The following is a 22,020-nucleotide window of genomic DNA, read 5'->3' as shown; positions in this document are numbered from 1 at the left end:
GACTGTAAAGAATGTACACATCCCAATACATGCAGTACTTAGCACAGTCATTATGAAGAAGTCAAATATTATCTGTAAATATAAAGTGGAAGAATTCCCTCACTCTCACACTAAAGTGCTCATTATCCTCTGTCACCTTAAGTTTTTCTGTAGGGGTAAATCGTTTCTCCTCTATTTTATGTTGTGCAAAGTATTGCACACAAATGACCTCTTAGCACTATGTTGCAGCATAGAGATACTTATCAATAGAAGACAATGCATTTATTGAAATGGAGTCCTTTATTAAATGTTTTACAGCCATCAGCACCCTAAAATGTATAACTTGGGAAATGTTTGAAGAATTCAGAGTGTTTTCTTCTTTAATGTGCCACATATTCCAGTAAGTAAAGATTGCTTTGCCAAGCAGATACAAACAAAATGAAAAGTGCAGTGAAGTTTTTAATAACACTTAACCACTGAAAAAGTCAACGTAGTCAGCAGGATTTGAACCTGCGCGGGGAAACCACAATGGATTTCTAGTCCATCGCCTTAACCACTCGGCCATGACTACATAGCTGGTAGCACTGAATTCAGTCACACAGATGGCTTTTGAGTGGATATGGGTAACACTCACTTTTGAATGATGACCAATATGAACCAAATAACCTTGAGAATATTTTCATAAAGAGAAATACATGACTTGTTTGTACACATTGTTTAAACAACATTATCTTTGTAAAATGTTGCTGCTATTGGGTTTTTGAACAATGACGAGAAATACTTTTTGTTAACCACATTCAATGTACAGTATGAAACAGATCTGAGGCAGAAAAAAAAGAAAAGGGGTTAAAAGGAGTAAAGAGAAAATGATCTAACTTGGATGTCAGAGATTAAAAGAGCAGATTTGGAGGACAATTGGGGCAACAAGAACATAGAAAAATTACAGGCATGTGCTCCAGTGGCGCAATCGGTTAGCGCGCGGTACTTATATGGCAGTACGTGCTAAGCTATGCCGAGGTTGTGAGTTCAAGCCTCACCTGGAACATATCCTTTTTTGTTTCATCAAGCAATAACATTGTTTGAATGTATACAATGTTAAATAAAAGGCCTATGGATGTAAATTGCTAAATGTAATCTTTTACATAAAAAACAACATTTCCTCATTTTCCTATTTGGCTTACATTGGAGCGAATGTAATGCAGTCAAATACAATAGGTGTCTCAATGTGGGCAAGAAGATATTTGTAATTGATGATGTATGATTTAAATTTTTTTTTAAATGAGAGCTTTCCAAGCATATTCTTCCTTTTTTCAAACCAAAATACACCAGTGGAGCCAATGCTACTCATTATTTGGGTCTAGAGGATACATATTTTTCCAGATTTATATATCCTAAAAAGGCTATCTTTAATGAGCACCCTGTCTATCTGTACTAAGTAAGGGTCAGCCTATCCCCCCTTCTTACCCCAACTATTCACCTCTCACATTTATATCTTGCTCACCATATGTAATCCACTTCTCACCTCTCTCATAATCTGTAGTTATTACATTTCCTCCACCTACCTCCTGAGAATGATTAATAAACAAATCTGAACTCAATACAAAACCCCAGTAAGAGTTAAAATTCACCCTAGCAAAGCCACATTCTACTTTTCAATCAAGCCAGAAATATTTTTTCAAACACAATTTGCATCTGAATGGCGGTGGTGGAACAAAAGCTTTCTACGTTTTGTTTTTAAATCCAAACAAGTATAAATCCCTCTTAAGAGTTAATCCTCACTGTAGCACAACCCCATGCTATTTCACCAGTCTTCAATTTAATAAATTATCTTTTTGCTATACAGCCGCAGCCCCTTTTATTCTCCAACATCTCCAACTTTTTTCGGGATTTTTTTCCGAATGCCACGCACTTCACCGCACTTCACCACGTTCATGCCGCATTCATACCGCTTTCATGTTGCATTCATGCCGGCGTCACCCGCGGTTTATGTTTTTCTACGTTTTTAAATCCAAACAAGTATAAATTCCACTTAAGAGTTAATCCTCACTGTAGCACAACCCCATGCTATTTCACCAGAGTCTTCAATTTAATAAATTATCTTATTGCTATAGGCGAGTGGATCTTGTATGTGGGAGAAACCAAGAGTGCTGAAAGAAGTTTTGCATGTACGACCATCTTTTCTTTCAGTTTTACGTGCTTTATGCTTTATGCTTTATCAGAGTGGGCAATCATAAATGACAACATAGAAGAGGAATAAAGAATCTTCTTTTTTTTGCCAATTACATAGCAAGCTAAAGGATAACATGCTAAAACAACATTGAATATTTGAGTAACACACAGTGAAAGTAAATATGAAGGAACAAGGCTTGATGTTAATATTAAAGATATTTTAAATGCCTTAAGCATAGAATAAAATATTCCAACACATTTGAACTTTGCAACTCACTCAAAAAATCATGTTTTTTGATCAATTTTGACATACAAAGGGTGGAGGGATATCAACATTGATCTCTTTGGTATCTAGAGGGAACTATGAATATGCAGACTATGGCAAAAGTATCAACAAAATAAACATGTCCAAGAATTAGGTATTCAATATTCTTTATCTGCAAGACAAAAACATACAGAACCCCTATAAGATCATATTGAACGCCCCAAAAACATTAAATCTGATTTTAATATAAAATGTTCTGTCTCTGAATTTAATATCAAAGTACGAAGTACATTTGTTCTTAATGAGAATAATTTTGTTTCACAAAAGATTCCATAAAGTTTACATTTGATTAATGTCTTAATTTTCTGTAAACTTCAGGAAGTCATAGTACAATTATTACATACATTAATGACCATTTTCAGTAAAATTCAAGCTAAGTTGTTTTTTTCTTCAACAGGTTTAGAAAGCCCTGCTTAGCTTTTGTGAATGATAACAATAAAACATTACAAATGTTTTTTCATAACAAAAAGCTATTTATACTGAAGTGTGATAAGCAGTTGAACTATAACATTGATTATTCCCATTATATTTAAACAATATAGTTTTGGCAGACTGTAAAGAATGTACACATCCCAATACATGCAGTACTTAGCACAGTCATTATGAAGAAGTCAAATATTATCTGTAAATATAAAGTGGAAGAATTCCCTCACTCTCACACTAAAGTGCTCATTATCCTCTGTCACCTTAAGTTTTTCTGTAGGGGTAAATCGTTTCTCCTCTATTTTATGTTGTGCAAAGTATTGCACACAAATGACCTCTTAGCACTATGTTGCAGCATAGAGATACTTATCAATAGAAGACAATGCATTTATTGAAATGGAGTCCTTTATTAAATGTTTTACAGCCATCAGCACCCTAAAATGTATAACTTGGGAAATGTTTGAAGAATTCAGAGTGTTTTCTTCTTTAATGTGCCACATATTCCAGTAAGTAAAGATTGCTTTGCCAAGCAGATACAAACAAAATGAAAAGTGCAGTGAAGTTTTTAATAACACTTAACCACTGAAAAAGTCAACGTAGTCAGCAGGATTTGAACCTGCGCGGGGAAACCCCAATGGATTTCTAGTCCATCGCCTTAACCACTCGGCCATGACTACATAGCTGGTAGCACTGAATTCAGTCACACAGATGGCTTTTGAGTGGATATGGGTAACACTCACTTTTGAATGATGACCAATATGAACCAAATAACCTTGAGAATATTTTCATAAAGAGAAATACATGACTTGTTTGTACACATTGTTTAAACAACATTATCTTTGTAAAATGTTGCTGCTATTGGGTTTTTGAACAATGACGAGAAATACTTTTTGTTAACCACATTCAATGTACAGTATGAAACAGATCTGAGGCAGAAAAAAAAGAAAAGGGGTTAAAAGGAGTAAAGGGAAAATGATCTAACTTGGATGTCAGAGATTAAATGTAATCTTTTACATAAAAAAACAACATTTCCTCATTTTCCTATTTGGCTTACATTGGAGCGAATGTAAAGCAGTCAAATACAATAGGTGTCTCAATGTGGGCAAGAAGATATTTGTAATTGATGATGTATGATTTAAAAACATTTTAAAAATGAGAGCTTTCCAAGCATATTCTTCCTTTTTTCAAACCAAAAATACCCCAGTGGAGCCAATGCTACTCATTATTTGGGTCTAGAGGATACATATTTTTCCAGATTTATATATCCTAAAAAGGCTATCTTTAATGAGCACCCTGTCTATCTGTACTAAGTAAGGGTCAGCCTATCCCCCCTTCTTACCCCAACTATTCACCTCTCACATTTATATCTTGCTCACCATATGTAATCCACTTCTTACCTCTCTCATAATCTATAGTTATTACATTTCCTCCACCTACCTCCTGAGAATGATTAATAAACAAATCTGAACTCAATACAAAACCCCAGTAAGAGTTAAAATTCACCCTAGCAAAGCCACATTCTACTCTTCAATCAAGCCAGAAATATTTTTTCAAACACAATTTGCATCTGAATGGCGGTGGAGGAACAAAAGCTTTCTACGTTTTGTTTTTAAATCCAAACAAGTATAAATCCCTCTTAAGAGTTAATCCTCACTGTAGCACAACCCCATGCTATTTCACCAGTCTTCAATTTAATAAATTATCTTTTTGCTATACAGCCGCAGCCCCTTTTATTCTCCAACATCTCCAACTTTTTTCGGGAATTTTTTCCGAATGCCACGCACTTCACCGCACTTCACCACGTTCATGCCGCATTCATACCGCTTTCATGTTGCATTCATGCCTGCGTCACCCGCAGTTGATGTTTTTCTACGTTTTGTTTTTAAATCCAAACAAGTATAAATCCCTCTTAAGAGTTAATCCTCACTGTAGCACAACCCCATGCTATTTCACCAGTCTTCAATTTCATAAATTATCTTTTTGCTATACAGCCGCAGCCCCTTTTATTCTCCAACATCTCCAACTTTTTTCGGGAATTTTTTCTGAATGCCACGCACTTCACCGCACTTCACCACGTTCATGCCGCATTCATACCGCTTTCATGTTGCATTCATGCCGGCGTCACCCGCGGTTTATGTTTTTCTACGTTTTTAAATCCAAACAAGTATAAATTCCACTTAAGAGTTAATCCTCACTGTAGCACAACCCCATGCTATTTCACCAGAGTCTTCAATTTAATAAATTATCTTATTGCTATAGGCGAGTGGATCTTGTATGTGGGAGAAACCAAGAGTGCTGAAAGAAGTTTTGCATGTACGACCATCTTTTCTTTCAGTTTTACGTGCTTTATGCTTTATGCTTTATCAGAGTGGGCAATCATAAATGACAACATAGAAGAGGAATAAAGAATCTTCTTTTTTTTGCCAATTACATAGCAAGCTAAAGGATAACATGCTAAAACAACATTGAATATTTGAGTAACACACAGTGAAAGTAAATATGAAGGAACAAGGCTTGATGTTAATATTAAAGATATTTTAAATGCCTTAAGCATAGAATAAAATATTCCAACACATTTGAACTTTGCAACTCACTCAAAAAATCATGTTTTTTGATCAATTTTGACATACAAAGGGTGGAGGGATATCAACATTGATCTCTTTGGTATCTAGAGGGAACTATGAATATGCAGACTATGGCAAAAGTATCAACAAAATAAACATGTCCAAGAATTAGGTATTCAATATTCTTTATCTGCAAGACAAAAACATACAGAACCCCTATAAGATCATATTGAACGCCCCAAAAACATTAAATCTGATTTTAATATAAAATGTTCTGTCTCTGAATTTAATATCAAAGTACGAAGTACATTTGTTCTTAATGAGAATAATTCTGTTTCACAAAAGATTCCATAAAGTTTACATTTGATTAATGTCTTAATTTTCTGTAAACTTCAGGAAGTCATAGTACAATTATTACATACATTAATGACCATTTTCAGTAAAATTCAAGCTAAGTTGTTTTTTTCTTCAACAGGTTTAGAAAGCCCTGCTTAGCTTTTGTGAATGATAACAATAAAACATTACAAATGTTTTTTCATAACAAAAAGCTATTTATACTGAAGTGTGATAAGCAGTTGAACTATAACATTGATTATTCCCATTATATTTAAACAATATAGTTTTGGCAGACTGTAAAGAATGTACACATCCCAATACATGCAGTACTTAGCACAGTCATTATGAAGAAGTCAAATATTATCTGTAAATATAAAGTGGAAGAATTCCCTCACTCTCACACTAAAGTGCTCATTATCCTCTGTCACCTTAAGTTTTTTCTGTAGGGGTAAATCGTTTCTCCTCTATTTTATGTTGTGCAAAGTATTGCACACAAATGACCTCTTAGCACTATGTTGCAGCATAGAGATACTTATCAATAGAAGACAATGCATTTATTGAAATGGAGTCCTTTATTAAATGTTTTACAGCCATCAGCACCCTAAAATGTATAACTTGGGAAATGTTTGAAGAATTCAGAGTGTTTTCTTCTTTAATGTGCCACATATTCCAGTAAGTAAAGATTGCTTTGCCAAGCAGATACAAACAAAATGAAAAGTGCAGTGAAGTTTTTAATAACACTTAACCACTGAAAAAGTCAACGTAGTCAGCAGGATTTGAACCTGCGCGGGGAAACCCCAATGGATTTCTAGTCCATCGCCTTAACCACTCGGCCATGACTACATAGCTGGTAGCACTGAATTCAGTCACACAGATGGCTTTTGAGTGGATATGGGTAACACTCACTTTTGAATGATGACCAATATGAACCAAATAACCTTGAGAATATTTTCATAAAGAGAAATACATGACTTGTTTGTACACATTGTTTAAACAACATTATCTTTGTAAAATGTTGCTGCTATTGGGTTTTTGAACAATGACGAGAAATACTTTTTGTTAACCACATTCAATGTACAGTATGAAACAGATCTGAGGCAGAAAAAAAAGAAAAGGGGTTAAAAGGAGTAAAGAGAAAATGATCTAACTTGGATGTCAGAGATTAAAAGAGCAGATTTGGAGGACAATTGGGGCAACAAGAACATAGAAAAATTACAGGCATGTGCTCCAGTGGCGCAATCGGTTAGCGCGCGGTACTTATATGGCAGTACGTGCTAAGCTATGCCGAGGTTGTGAGTTCAAGCCTCACCTGGAACATATCCTTTTTTGTTTCATCAAGCAATAACATGGTTTGAATGTATACAATGTTAAATAAAAGGCCTATGGATGTAAATTGCTAAATGTAATCTTTTACATAAAAAACAACATTTCCTCATTTTCCTATTTGGCTTACATTGGAGCGAATGTAATGCAGTCAAATACAATAGGTGTCTCAATGTGGGCAAGAAGATATTTGTAATTGATGATGTATGATTTAAATTTTTTTTTAAATGAGAGCTTTCCAAGCATATTCTTCCTTTTTTCAAACCAAAATACCCCAGTGGAGCCAATGCTACTCATTATTTGGGTCTAGAGGATACATATTTTTCCAGATTTATATATCCTAAAAAGGCTATCTTTAATGAGCACCCTGTCTATCTGTACTAAGTAAGGGTCAGCCTATCCCCCCTTCTTACCCCAACTATTCACCTCTCACATTTATATCTTGCTCACCATATGTAATCCACTTCTCACCTCTCTCATAATCTGTAGTTATTACATTTCCTCCACCTACCTCCTGAGAATGATTAATAAACAAATCTGAACTCAATACAAAACCCCAGTAAGAGTTAAAATTCACCCTAGCAAAGCCACATTCTACTTTTCAATCAAGCCAGAAATATTTTTTCAAACACAATTTGCATCTGAATGGCGGTGGTGGAACAAAAGCTTTCTACGTTTTGTTTTTAAATCCAAACAAGTATAAATCCCTCTTAAGAGTTAATCCTCACTGTAGCACAACCCCATGCTATTTCACCAGTCTTCAATTTAATAAATTATCTTTTTGCTATACAGCCGCAGCCCCTTTTATTCTCCAACATCTCCAACTTTTTTCGGGAATTTTTTCCGAATGCCACGCACTTCACCGCACTTCACCACGTTCATGCCGCATTCATACCGCTTTCATGTTGCATTCATGCCGGCGTCACCCGCGGTTTATGTTTTTCTACGTTTTTAAATCCAAACAAGTATAAATTCCACTTAAGAGTTAATCCTCACTGTAGCACAACCCCATGCTATTTCACCAGAGTCTTCAATTTAATAAATTATCTTATTGCTATAGGCGAGTGGATCTTGTATGTGGGAGAAACCAAGAGTGCTGAAAGAAGTTTTGCATGTACGACCATCTTTTCTTTCAGTTTTACGTGCTTTATGCTTTATGCTTTATCAGAGTGGGCAATCATAAATGACAACATAGAAGAGGAATAAAGAATCTTCTTTTTTTTGCCAATTACATAGCAAGCTAAAGGATAACATGCTAAAACAACATTGAATATTTGAGTAACACACAGTGAAAGTAAATATGAAGGAACAAGGCTTGATGTTAATATTAAAGATATTTTAAATGCCTTAAGCATAGAATAAAATATTCCAACACATTTGAACTTTGCAACTCACTCAAAAAATCATGTTTTTTGATCAATTTTGACATACAAAGGGTGGAGGGATATCAACATTGATCTCTTTGGTATCTAGAGGGAACTATGAATATGCAGACTATGGCAAAAGTATCAACAAAATAAACATGTCCAAGAATTAGGTATTCAATATTCTTTATCTGCAAGACAAAAACATACAGAACCCCTATAAGATCATATTGAACGCCCCAAAAACATTAAATCTGATTTTAATATAAAATGTTCTGTCTCTGAATTTAATATCAAAGTACGAAGTACATTTGTTCTTAATGAGAATAATTTTGTTTCACAAAAGATTCCATAAAGTTTACATTTGATTAATGTCTTAATTTTCTGTAAACTTCAGGAAGTCATAGTACAATTATTACATACATTAATGACCATTTTCAGTAAAATTCAAGCTAAGTTGTTTTTTTCTTCAACAGGTTTAGAAAGCCCTGCTTAGCTTTTGTGAATGATAACAATAAAACATTACAAATGTTTTTTCATAACAAAAAGCTATTTATACTGAAGTGTGATAAGCAGTTGAACTATAACATTGATTATTCCCATTATATTTAAACAATATAGTTTTGGCAGACTGTAAAGAATGTACACATCCCAATACATGCAGTACTTAGCACAGTCATTATGAAGAAGTCAAATATTATCTGTAAATATAAAGTGGAAGAATTCCCTCACTCTCACACTAAAGTGCTCATTATCCTCTGTCACCTTAAGTTTTTCTGTAGGGGTAAATCGTTTCTCCTCTATTTTATGTTGTGCAAAGTATTGCACACAAATGACCTCTTAGCACTATGTTGCAGCATAGAGATACTTATCAATAGAAGACAATGCATTTATTGAAATGGAGTCCTTTATTAAATGTTTTACAGCCATCAGCACCCTAAAATGTATAACTTGGGAAATGTTTGAAGAATTCAGAGTGTTTTCTTCTTTAATGTGCCACATATTCCAGTAAGTAAAGATTGCTTTGCCAAGCAGATACAAACAAAATGAAAAGTGCAGTGAAGTTTTTAATAACACTTAACCACTGAAAAAGTCAACGTAGTCAGCAGGATTTGAACCTGCGCGGGGAAACCACAATGGATTTCTAGTCCATCGCCTTAACCACTCAGCCATGACTACATAGCTGGTAGCACTGAATTCAGTCACACAGATGGCTTTTGAGTGGATATGGGTAACACTCACTTTTGAATGATGACCAATATGAACCAAATAACCTTGAGAATATTTTCATAAAGAGAAATACATGACTTGTTTGTACACATTGTTTAAACAACATTATCTTTGTAAAATGTTGCTGCTATTGGGTTTTTGAACAATGACGAGAAATACTTTTTGTTAACCACATTCAATGTACAGTATGAAACAGATCTGAGGCAGAAAAAAAAGAAAAGGGGTTAAAAGGAGTAAAGGGAAAATGATCTAACTTGGATGTCAGAGATTAAATGTAATCTTTTACATAAAAAACAACATTTCCTCATTTTCCTATTTGGCTTACATTGGAGCGAATGTAAAGCAGTCAAATACAATAGGTGTCTCAATGTGGGCAAGAAGATATTTGTAATTGATGATGTATGATTTAAAAACATTTTAAAAATGAGAGCTTTCCAAGCATATTCTTCCTTTTTTCAAACCAAAAATACCCCAGTGGAGCCAATGCTACTCATTATTTGGGTCTAGAGGATACATATTTTTCCAGATTTATATATCCTAAAAAGGCTATCTTTAATGAGCACCCTGTCTATCTGTACTAAGTAAGGGTCAGCCTATCCCCCCTTCTTACCCCAACTATTCACCTCTCACATTTATATCTTGCTCACCATATGTAATCCACTTCTTACCTCTCTCATAATCTATAGTTATTACATTTCCTCCACCTACCTCCTGAGAATGATTAATAAACAAATCTGAACTCAATACAAAACCCCAGTAAGAGTTAAAATTCACCCTAGCAAAGCCACATTCTACTCTTCAATCAAGCCAGAAATATTTTTTCAAACACAATTTGCATCTGAATGGCGGTGGAGGAACAAAAGCTTTCTACGTTTTGTTTTTAAATCCAAACAAGTATAAATCCCTCTTAAGAGTTAATCCTCACTGTAGCACAACCCCATGCTATTTCACCAGTCTTCAATTTAATAAATTATCTTTTTGCTATACAGCCGCAGCCCCTTTTATTCTCCAACATCTCCAACTTTTTTCGGGAATTTTTTCCGAATGCCACGCACTTCACCGCACTTCACCACGTTCATGCCGCATTCATACCGCTTTCATGTTGCATTCATGCCTGCGTCACCCGCAGTTGATGTTTTTCTACGTTTTGTTTTTAAATCCAAACAAGTATAAATCCCTCTTAAGAGTTAATCCTCACTGTAGCACAACCCCATGCTATTTCACCAGTCTTCAATTTCATAAATTATCTTTTTGCTATACAGCCGCAGCCCCTTTTATTCTCCAACATCTCCAACTTTTTTCGGGAATTTTTTCTGAATGCCACGCACTTCACCGCACTTCACCACGTTCATGCCGCATTCATACCGCTTTCATGTTGCATTCATGCCGGCGTCACCCGCGGTTTATGTTTTTCTACGTTTTTAAATCCAAACAAGTATAAATTCCACTTAAGAGTTAATCCTCACTGTAGCACAACCCCATGCTATTTCACCAGAGTCTTCAATTTAATAAATTATCTTATTGCTATAGGCGAGTGGATCTTGTATGTGGGAGAAACCAAGAGTGCTGAAAGAAGTTTTGCATGTACGACCATCTTTTCTTTCAGTTTTACGTGCTTTATGCTTTATGCTTTATCAGAGTGGGCAATCATAAATGACAACATAGAAGAGGAATAAAGAATCTTCTTTTTTTTGCCAATTACATAGCAAGCTAAAGGATAACATGCTAAAACAACATTGAATATTTGAGTAACACACAGTGAAAGTAAATATGAAGGAACAAGGCTTGATGTTAATATTAAAGATATTTTAAATGCCTTAAGCATAGAATAAAATATTCCAACACATTTGAACTTTGCAACTCACTCAAAAAATCATGTTTTTTGATCAATTTTGACATACAAAGGGTGGAGGGATATCAACATTGATCTCTTTGGTATCTAGAGGGAACTATGAATATGCAGACTATGGCAAAAGTATCAACAAAATAAACATGTCCAAGAATTAGGTATTCAATATTCTTTATCTGCAAGACAAAAACATACAGAACCCCTATAAGATCATATTGAACGCCCCAAAAACATTAAATCTGATTTTAATATAAAATGTTCTGTCTCTGAATTTAATATCAAAGTACGAAGTACATTTGTTCTTAATGAGAATAATTCTGTTTCACAAAAGATTCCATAAAGTTTACATTTGATTAATGTCTTAATTTTCTGTAAACTTCAGGAAGTCATAGTACAATTATTACATACATTAATGACCATTTTCAGTAAAATTCAAGCTAAGTTGTTTTTTTCTTCAACAGGTTTAGAAAGCCCTGCTTAGCTTTTGTGAATGATAACAATAAAACATTACAAATGTTTTTTCATAACAAAAAGCTATTTATACTGAAGTGTGATAAGCAGTTGAACTATAACATTGATTATTCCCATTATATTTAAACAATATAGTTTTGGCAGACTGTAAAGAATGTACACATCCCAATACATGCAGTACTTAGCACAGTCATTATGAAGAAGTCAAATATTATCTGTAAATATAAAGTGGAAGAATTCCCTCACTCTCACACTAAAGTGCTCATTATCCTCTGTCACCTTAAGTTTTTTCTGTAGGGGTAAATCGTTTCTCCTCTATTTTATGTTGTGCAAAGTATTGCACACAAATGACCTCTTAGCACTATGTTGCAGCATAGAGATACTTATCAATAGAAGACAATGCATTTATTGAAATGGAGTCCTTTATTAAATGTTTTACAGCCATCAGCACCCTAAAATGTATAACTTGGGAAATGTTTGAAGAATTCAGAGTGTTTTCTTCTTTAATGTGCCACATATTCCAGTAAGTAAAGATTGCTTTGCCAAGCAGATACAAACAAAATGAAAAGTGCAGTGAAGTTTTTAATAACACTTAACCACTGAAAAAGTCAACGTAGTCAGCAGGATTTGAACCTGCGCGGGGAAACCCCAATGGATTTCTAGTCCATCGCCTTAACCACTCGGCCATGACTACATAGCTGGTAGCACTGAATTCAGTCACACAGATGGCTTTTGAGTGGATATGGGTAACACTCACTTTTGAATGATGACCAATATGAACCAAATAACCTTGAGAATATTTTCATAAAGAGAAATACATGACTTGTTTGTACACATTGTTTAAACAACATTATCTTTGTAAAATGTTGCTGCTATTGGGTTTTTGAACAATGACGAGAAATACTTTTTGTTAACCACATTCAATGTACAGTATGAAACAGATCTGAGGCAGAAAAAAAAGAAAAGGGGTTAAAAGGAGTAAAGGGAAAATGATCTAACTTGGATGTCAGAGATTAAATGTAATCTTTTACATAAAAAACAACATTTCCTCATTTTCCTATTTGGCTTACATTGGAGCGAATGTAAAGCAGTCAAATACAATAGGTGTCTCAATGTGGGCAAGAAGATATTTGTAATTGATGATGTATGATTTAAAAACATTTTAAAAATGAGAGCTTTCCAAGCATATTCTTCCTTTTTTCAAACCAAAAATACCCCAGTGGAGCCAATGCTACTCATTATTTGGGTCTAGAGGATACATATTTTTCCAGATTTATATATCCTAAAAAGGCTATCTTTAATGAGCACCCTGTCTATCTGTACTAAGTAAGGGTCAGCCTATCCCCCCTTCTTACCCCAACTATTCACCTCTCACATTTATATCTTGCTCACCATATGTAATCCACTTCTTACCTCTCTCATAATCTATAGTTATTACATTTCCTCCACCTACCTCCTGAGAATGATTAATAAACAAATCTGAACTCAATACAAAACCCCAGTAAGAGTTAAAATTCACCCTAGCAAAGCCACATTCTACTCTTCAATCAAGCCAGAAATATTTTTTCAAACACAATTTGCATCTGAATGGCGGTGGAGGAACAAAAGCTTTCTACGTTTTGTTTTTAAATCCAAACAAGTATAAATCCCTCTTAAGAGTTAATCCTCACTGTAGCACAACCCCATGCTATTTCACCAGTCTTCAATTTAATAAATTATCTTTTTGCTATACAGCCGCAGCCCCTTTTATTCTCCAACATCTCCAACTTTTTTCGGGAATTTTTTCCGAATGCCACGCACTTCACCGCACTTCACCACGTTCATGCCGCATTCATACCGCTTTCATGTTGCATTCATGCCTGCGTCACCCGCAGTTGATGTTTTTCTACGTTTTGTTTTTAAATCCAAACAAGTATAAATCCCTCTTAAGAGTTAATCCTCACTGTAGCACAACCCCATGCTATTTCACCAGTCTTCAATTTAATAAATTATCTTTTTGCTATACAGCCGCAGCCCCTTTTATTCTCCAACATCTCCAACTTTTTTCGGGAATTTTTTCCGAATGCCACGCACTTCACCGCACTTCACCACGTTCATGCCGCATTCATACCGCTTTCATGTTGCATTCATGCCGGCGTCACCCGCGGTTTATGTTTTTCTACGTTTTTAAATCCAAACAAGTATAAATTCCACTTAAGAGTTAATCCTCACTGTAGCACAACCCCATGCTATTTCACCAGAGTCTTCAATTTAATAAATTATCTTATTGCTATAGGCGAGTGGATCTTGTATGTGGGAGAAACCAAGAGTGCTGAAAGAAGTTTTGCATGTACGACCATCTTTTCTTTCAGTTTTACGTGCTTTATGCTTTATGCTTTATCAGAGTGGGCAATCATAAATGACAACATAGAAGAGGAATAAAGAATCTTCTTTTTTTTGCCAATTACATAGCAAGCTAAAGGATAACATGCTAAAACAACATTGAATATTTGAGTAACACACAGTGAAAGTAAATATGAAGGAACAAGGCTTGATGTTAATATTAAAGATATTTTAAATGCCTTAAGCATAGAATAAAATATTCCAACACATTTGAACTTTGCAACTCACTCAAAAAATCATGTTTTTTGATCAATTTTGACATACAAAGGGTGGAGGGATATCAACATTGATCTCTTTGGTATCTAGAGGGAACTATGAATATGCAGACTATGGCAAAAGTATCAACAAAATAAACATGTCCAAGAATTAGGTATTCAATATTCTTTATCTGCAAGACAAAAACATACAGAACCCCTATAAGATCATATTGAACGCCCCAAAAACATTAAATCTGATTTTAATATAAAATGTTCTGTCTCTGAATTTAATATCAAAGTACGAAGTACATTTGTTCTTAATGAGAATAATTCTGTTTCACAAAAGATTCCATAAAGTTTACATTTGATTAATGTCTTAATTTTCTGTAAACTTCAGGAAGTCATAGTACAATTATTACATACATTAATGACCATTTTCAGTAAAATTCAAGCTAAGTTGTTTTTTTCTTCAACAGGTTTAGAAAGCCCTGCTTAGCTTTTGTGAATGATAACAATAAAACATTACAAATTTTTTTTCATAACAAAAAGCTATTTATACTGAAGTGTGATAAGCAGTTGAACTATAACATTGATTATTCCCATTATATTTAAACAATATAGTTTTGGCAGACTGTAAAGAATGTACACATCCCAATACATGCAGTACTTAGCACAGTCATTATGAAGAAGTCAAATATTATCTGTAAATATAAAGTGGAAGAATTCCCTCACTCTCACACTAAAGTGCTCATTATCCTCTGTCACCTTAAGTTTTTTCTGTAGGGGTAAATCGTTTCTCCTCTATTTTATGTTGTGCAAAGTATTGCACACAAATGACCTCTTAGCACTATGTTGCAGCATAGAGATACTTATCAATAGAAGACAATGCATTTATTGAAATGGAGTCCTTTATTAAATGTTTTACAGCCATCAGCACCCTAAAATGTATAACTTGGGAAATGTTTGAAGAATTCAGAGTGTTTTCTTCTTTAATGTGCCACATATTCCAGTAAGTAAAGATTGCTTTGCCAAGCAGATACAAACAAAATGAAAAGTGCAGTGAAGTTTTTAATAACACTTAACCACTGAAAAAGTCAATGTAGTCAGCAGGATTTGAACCTGCGCGGGGAAACCCCAATGGATTTCTAGTCCATCGCCTTAACCACTCGGCCATGACTACATAGCTGGTAGCACTGAATTCAGTCACACAGATGGCTTTTGAGTGGATATGGGTAACACTCACTTTTGAATGATGACCAATATGAACCAAATAACCTTGAGAATATTTTCATAAAGAGAAATACATGACTTGTTTGTACACATTGTTTAAACAACATTATCTTTGTAAAATGTTGCTGCTATTGGGTTTTTGAACAATGACGAGAAATACTTTTTGTTAACCACATTCAATGTACAGTATGAAACAGATCTGAGGCAGAAAAAAAAGAAAAGGGGTTAAAAGGAGTAAAGGGAAAATGATCTAACTTGGATGTCAGAGATTAAATGTAATCTTTTACATAAAAAACAACATTTCCTCATTTTCCTATTTGGCTTACATTGGAGCGAATGTAAAGCAGTCAAATACAATAGGTGTCTCAATGTGGGCAAGAAGATATTTGTAATTGATGATGTATGATTTAAAAACATTTTAAAAATGAGAGCTTTCCAAGCATATTCTTCCTTTTTTCAAACCAAAAATACCCCAGTGGAGCCAATGCTACTCATTATTTGGGTCTAGAGGATACATATTTTTCCAGATTTATATATCCTAAAAAGGCTATCTTTAATGAGCACCCTGTCTATCTGTACTAAGTAAGGGTCAGCCTATCCCCCCTTCTTACCCCAACTATTCACCTCTCACATTTATATCTTGCTCACCATATGTAATCCACTTCTTACCTCTCTCATAATCTATAGTTATTACATTTCCTCCACCTACCTCCTGAGAATGATTAATAAACAAATCTGAACTCAATACAAAACCCCAGTAAGAGTTAAAATTCACCCTAGCAAAGCCACATTCTACTCTTCAATCAAGCCAGAAATATTTTTTCAAACACAATTTGCATCTGAATGGCGGTGGAGGAACAAAAGCTTTCTACGTTTTGTTTTTAAATCCAAACAAGTATAAATCCCTCTTAAGAGTTAATCCTCACTGTAGCACAACCCCATGCTATTTCACCAGTCTTCAATTTAATAAATTATCTTTTTGCTATACAGCCGCAGCCCCTTTTATTCTCCAACATCTCCAACTTTTTTCGGGAATTTTTTCCGAATGCCACGCACTTCACCGCACTTCACCACGTTCATGCCGCATTCATACCGCTTTCATGTTGCATTCATGCCTGCGTCACCCGCAGTTGATGTTTTTCTACGTTTTGTTTTTAAATCCAAACAAGTATAAATCCCTCTTAAGAGTTAATCCTCACTGTAGCACAACCCCATGCTATTTCACCAGTCTTCAATTTCATAAATTATCTTTTTGCTATACAGCCGCAGCCCCTTTTATTCTCCAACATCTCCAACTTTTTTCGGGAATTTTTTCCGAATGCCACGCACTTCACCGCACTTCACCACGTTCATGCCGCATTCATACCGCTTTCATGTTGCATTCATGCCGGCGTCACCCGCGGTTTATGTTTTTCTACGTTTTTAAATCCAAACAAGTATAAATTCCACTTAAGAGTTAATCCTCACTGTAGCACAACCCCATGCTATTTCACCAGAGTCTTCAATTTAATAAATTATCTTATTGCTATAGGCGAGTGGATCTTGTATGTGGGAGAAACCAAGAGTGCTGAAAGAAGTTTTGCATGTACGACCATCTTTTCTTTCAGTTTTACGTGCTTTATGCTTTATGCTTTATCAGAGTGGGCAATCATAAATGACAACATAGAAGAGGAATAAAGAATCTTCTTTTTTTTGCCAATTACATAGCAAGCTAAAGGATAACATGCTAAAACAACATTGAATATTTGAGTAACACACAGTGAAAGTAAATATGAAGGAACAAGGCTTGATGTTAATATTAAAGATATTTTAAATGCCTTAAGCATAGAATAAAATATTCCAACACATTTGAACTTTGCAACTCACTCAAAAAATCATGTTTTTTGATCAATTTTGACATACAAAGGGTGGAGGGATATCAACATTGATCTCTTTGGTATCTAGAGGGAACTATGAATATGCAGACTATGGCAAAAGTATCAACAAAATAAACATGTCCAAGAATTAGGTATTCAATATTCTTTATCTGCAAGACAAAAACATACAGAACCCCTATAAGATCATATTGAACGCCCCAAAAACATTAAATCTGATTTTAATATAAAATGTTCTGTCTCTGAATTTAATATCAAAGTACGAAGTACATTTGTTCTTAATGAGAATAATTCTGTTTCACAAAAGATTCCATAAAGTTTACATTTGATTAATGTCTTAATTTTCTGTAAACTTCAGGAAGTCATAGTACAATTATTACATACATTAATGACCATTTTCAGTAAAATTCAAGCTAAGTTGTTTTTTTCTTCAACAGGTTTAGAAAGCCCTGCTTAGCTTTTGTGAATGATAACAATAAAACATTACAAATGTTTTTTCATAACAAAAAGCTATTTATACTGAAGTGTGATAAGCAGTTGAACTATAACATTGATTATTCCCATTATATTTAAACAATATAGTTTTGGCAGACTGTAAAGAATGTACACATCCCAATACATGCAGTACTTAGCACAGTCATTATGAAGAAGTCAAATATTATCTGTAAATATAAAGTGGAAGAATTCCCTCACTCTCACACTAAAGTGCTCATTATCCTCTGTCACCTTAAGTTTTTTCTGTAGGGGTAAATCGTTTCTCCTCTATTTTATGTTGTGCAAAGTATTGCACACAAATGACCTCTTAGCACTATGTTGCAGCATAGAGATACTTATCAATAGAAGACAATGCATTTATTGAAATGGAGTCCTTTATTAAATGTTTTACAGCCATCAGCACCCTAAAATGTATAACTTGGGAAATGTTTGAAGAATTCAGAGTGTTTTCTTCTTTAATGTGCCACATATTCCAGTAAGTAAAGATTGCTTTGCCAAGCAGATACAAACAAAATGAAAAGTGCAGTGAAGTTTTTAATAACACTTAACCACTGAAAAAGTCAACGTAGTCAGCAGGATTTGAACCTGCGCGGGGAAACCCCAATGGATTTCTAGTCCATCGCCTTAACCACTCGGCCATGACTACATAGCTGGTAGCACTGAATTCAGTCACACAGATGGCTTTTGAGTGGATATGGGTAACACTCACTTTTGAATGATGACCAATATGAACCAAATAACCTTGAGAATATTTTCATAAAGAGAAATACATGACTTGTTTGTACACATTGTTTAAACAACATTATCTTTGTAAAATGTTGCTGCTATTGGGTTTTTGAACAATGACGAGAAATACTTTTTGTTAACCACATTCAATGTACAGTATGAAACAGATCTGAGGCAGAAAAAAAAGAAAAGGGGTTAAAAGGAGTAAAGAGAAAATGATCTAACTTGGATGTCAGAGATTAAAAGAGCAGATTTGGAGGACAATTGGGGCAACAAGAACATAGAAAAATTACAGGTATGTGCTCCAGTGGCGCAATCGGTTAGCGCGCGGTACTTATATGGCAGTACGTGCTAAGCTATACCGAGGTTGTGAGTTCAAGCCTCACCTGGAACATATCCTTTTTTGTTTCATTAAGCAATAGCATTGTTTGAATGTATACAATGTTAAATAAAAGGCCTATGGATGTAAATTGCTAAATGTAATCTTTTACATAAAAAACAACATTTCCTCATTTTCCTATTTGGCTTACATTGGAGCGAATGTAAAGCAGTCAAATACAATAGGTGTCTCAATGTGGGCAAGAAGATATTTGTAATTGATGATGTATGATTTAAAAACATTTTAAAAATGAGAGCTTTCCAAGCATATTCTTCCTTTTTTCAAACCAAAATACCCCAGTGGAGCCAATGCTACTCATTATTTGGGTCTAGAGGATACATATTTTTCCAGATTTATATATCCTAAAAAGGCTATCTTTAATGAGCACCCTGTCTATCTGTACTAAGTAAGGGTCAGCCTATCCCCCCTTCTTACCCCAACTATTCACCTCTCACATTTATATCTTGCTCACCATATGTAATCCACTTCTCACCTCTCTCATAATCTGTAGTTATTACATTTCCTCCACCTACCTCCTGAGAATGATTAATAAACAAATCTGAACTCAATACAAAACCCCAGTAAGAGTTAAAATTCACCCTAGCAAAGCCACATTCTACTTTTCAATCAAGCCAGAAATATTTTTTCAAACACAATTTGCATCTGAATGGCGGTGGTGGAACAAAAGCTTTCTACGTTTTGTTTTTAAATCCAAACAAGTATAAATCCCTCTTAAGAGTTAATCCTCACTGTAGCACAACCCCATGCTATTTCACCAGTCTTCAATTTAATAAATTATCTTTTTGCTATACAGCCGCAGCCCCTTTTATTCTCCAACATCTCCAACTTTTTTCGGGAATTTTTTCCGAATGCCACGCACTTCACAGCACTTCACCACGTTCATGCCACATTCATACCGCTTTCATGTTGCATTCATGCCTGCGTCATCCGCAGTTGATGTTTTTCTACGTTTTGTTTTTAAATCCAAACAAGTATAAATCCCTCTTAAGAGTTAATCCTCACTGTAGCACAACCCCATGCTATTTCACCAGTCTTCAATTTAATAAATTATCTTTTTGCTATACAGCCGCAGCCCCTTTTATTCTCCAACATCTCCAACTTTTTTCGGGAATTTTTTGCGAATGCCACGCACTTCACCGCACTTCACCACGTTCATGCCGCATTCATACCGCTTTCATGTTGCATTCATGCCGGCGTCACCCGCGGTTTATGTTTTTCTACGTTTTTAAATCCAAACAAGTATAAATTCCACTTAAGAGTTAATCCTCACTGTAGCACAACCCCATGCTATTTCACCAGAGTCTTCAATTTAATAAATTATCTTATTGCTATCGGCGAGTGGATCGTGTATGTGGGAGAAACCAAGAGTGCTGAAAGAAGTTTTGCATGTACGACCATCTTTTCTTTCAGTTTTACGTGCTTTATGCTTTATGCTTTATCAGAGTGGGCAATCATAAATGACAACATAGAAGAGGAATAAAGAATCTTCTTTTTTTTGCCAATTACATAGCAAGCTAAAGGATAACATGCTAAAACAACATTGAATATTTGAGTAACACACAGTGAAAGTAAATATGAAGGAACAAGGCTTGATAAAGATATTTTAAATGCCTTAAGCATAGAATAAAATATTCCAACACATTTGAACTTTGCAACTCACACAAAAAATCATGTTTTTTGATCAATTTTGACATACAAAGGGTGGAGGGATATCAACATTGATCTCTTTGGTATCTAGAGGGAACTATGAATATGCAGACTATGGCAAAAGTATCAACAAAATAAACATGTCCAAGAATTAGGTATTCAATATTCTTTATCTGCAAGACAAAAACATACAGAACCCCTATAAGATCATATTGAACGCCCCAAAAACATTAAATCTGATTTTAATATAAAATGTTCTGTCTCTGAATTTAATATCAAAGTACGAAGTACATTTGTTCTTAATGAGAATAATTCTGTTTCACAAAAGATTCCATAAAGTTTACATTTGATTAATGTCTTAATTTTCTGTAAACTTCAGGAAGTCATAGTACAATTATTACATACATTAATGACCATTTTCAGTAAAATTCAAGCTAAGTTGTTTTTTTCTTCAACAGGTTTAGAAAGCCCTGCTTAGCTTTTGTGAATGATAACAATAAAACATTACAAATGTTTTTTCATAACAAAAAGCTATTTATACTGAAGTGTGATAAGCAGTTGAACTATAACATTGATTATTCCCATTATATTTAAACAATATAGTTTTGGCAGACTGTAAAGAATGTACACATCCCAATACATGCAGTACTTAGCACAGTCATTATGAAGAAGTCAAATATTATCTGTAAATATAAAGTGGAAGAATTCCCTCACTCTCACACTAAAGTGCTCATTATCCTCTGTCACCTTAAGTTTTTTCTGTAGGGGTAAATCGTTTCTCCTCTATTTTATGTTGTGCAAAGTATTGCACACAAATGACCTCTTAGCACTATGTTGCAGCATAGAGATACTTATAGAAGACAATGCATTTATTGAAATGGAGTCCTTTATTAAATGTTTTACAGCCATCAGCACCCTAAAATATATAACTTGGGAAATGTTTGAAGAATTCAGAGTGTTTTCTTCTTTAATGTGCCACATATTCCAGTAAGTAAAGATTGCTTTGCCAAGCAGATACAAACAAAATGAAAAGTGC

General features: G+C 34.5%; 10 non-coding genes across 10 annotated transcripts; 3 read left to right on the top strand and 7 right to left on the bottom strand.

Annotated features, from left to right (window-relative positions):
• Positions 1-468: 468 nt before the first annotated feature.
• On the bottom strand, positions 469-550 carry TRNAS-AGA (transfer RNA serine (anticodon AGA)). The gene has a single exon. It is a non-coding gene; the product is annotated as a tRNA-Ser (tRNA).
• A 381-nt stretch (positions 551-931) lies between these two features.
• TRNAI-UAU (transfer RNA isoleucine (anticodon UAU)) lies at positions 932-1,024 on the top strand. Its single transcript is given in 2 exon segments — positions 932-969; positions 989-1,024. It is a non-coding gene; the product is annotated as a tRNA-Ile (tRNA).
• A 2,467-nt stretch (positions 1,025-3,491) lies between these two features.
• On the bottom strand, positions 3,492-3,573 carry TRNAS-AGA (transfer RNA serine (anticodon AGA)). Its single transcript has one exon. It is a non-coding gene; the product is annotated as a tRNA-Ser (tRNA).
• A 2,984-nt stretch (positions 3,574-6,557) lies between these two features.
• TRNAS-AGA (transfer RNA serine (anticodon AGA)) lies at positions 6,558-6,639 on the bottom strand. Its single transcript has one exon. It is a non-coding gene; the product is annotated as a tRNA-Ser (tRNA).
• A 381-nt stretch (positions 6,640-7,020) lies between these two features.
• On the top strand, positions 7,021-7,113 carry TRNAI-UAU (transfer RNA isoleucine (anticodon UAU)). Its single transcript is given in 2 exon segments — positions 7,021-7,058; positions 7,078-7,113. It is a non-coding gene; the product is annotated as a tRNA-Ile (tRNA).
• Positions 7,114-9,580: 2,467 nt separating this feature from the next.
• Positions 9,581-9,662, bottom strand: TRNAS-AGA (transfer RNA serine (anticodon AGA)). Its single transcript has one exon. It is a non-coding gene; the product is annotated as a tRNA-Ser (tRNA).
• Positions 9,663-12,645: 2,983 nt separating this feature from the next.
• On the bottom strand, positions 12,646-12,727 carry TRNAS-AGA (transfer RNA serine (anticodon AGA)). Its single transcript has one exon. It is a non-coding gene; the product is annotated as a tRNA-Ser (tRNA).
• A 2,983-nt stretch (positions 12,728-15,710) lies between these two features.
• On the bottom strand, positions 15,711-15,792 carry TRNAS-AGA (transfer RNA serine (anticodon AGA)). The gene has a single exon. It is a non-coding gene; the product is annotated as a tRNA-Ser (tRNA).
• A 2,983-nt stretch (positions 15,793-18,775) lies between these two features.
• Positions 18,776-18,857, bottom strand: TRNAS-AGA (transfer RNA serine (anticodon AGA)). Its single transcript has one exon. It is a non-coding gene; the product is annotated as a tRNA-Ser (tRNA).
• Positions 18,858-19,238: 381 nt separating this feature from the next.
• Positions 19,239-19,331, top strand: TRNAI-UAU (transfer RNA isoleucine (anticodon UAU)). Its single transcript is given in 2 exon segments — positions 19,239-19,276; positions 19,296-19,331. It is a non-coding gene; the product is annotated as a tRNA-Ile (tRNA).
• The last annotated feature ends 2,689 nt before the right edge of the window (positions 19,332-22,020 follow it).

The sequence above is a fragment of the Ascaphus truei genome, chromosome 15 (genome assembly GCF_040206685.1).
Source record: "Ascaphus truei isolate aAscTru1 chromosome 15, aAscTru1.hap1, whole genome shotgun sequence".
NCBI classification, from domain to species: Eukaryota; Metazoa; Chordata; class Amphibia; order Anura; family Ascaphidae; genus Ascaphus; species Ascaphus truei.
This window is presented reverse-complemented; position numbering and strand designations above follow the sequence as displayed.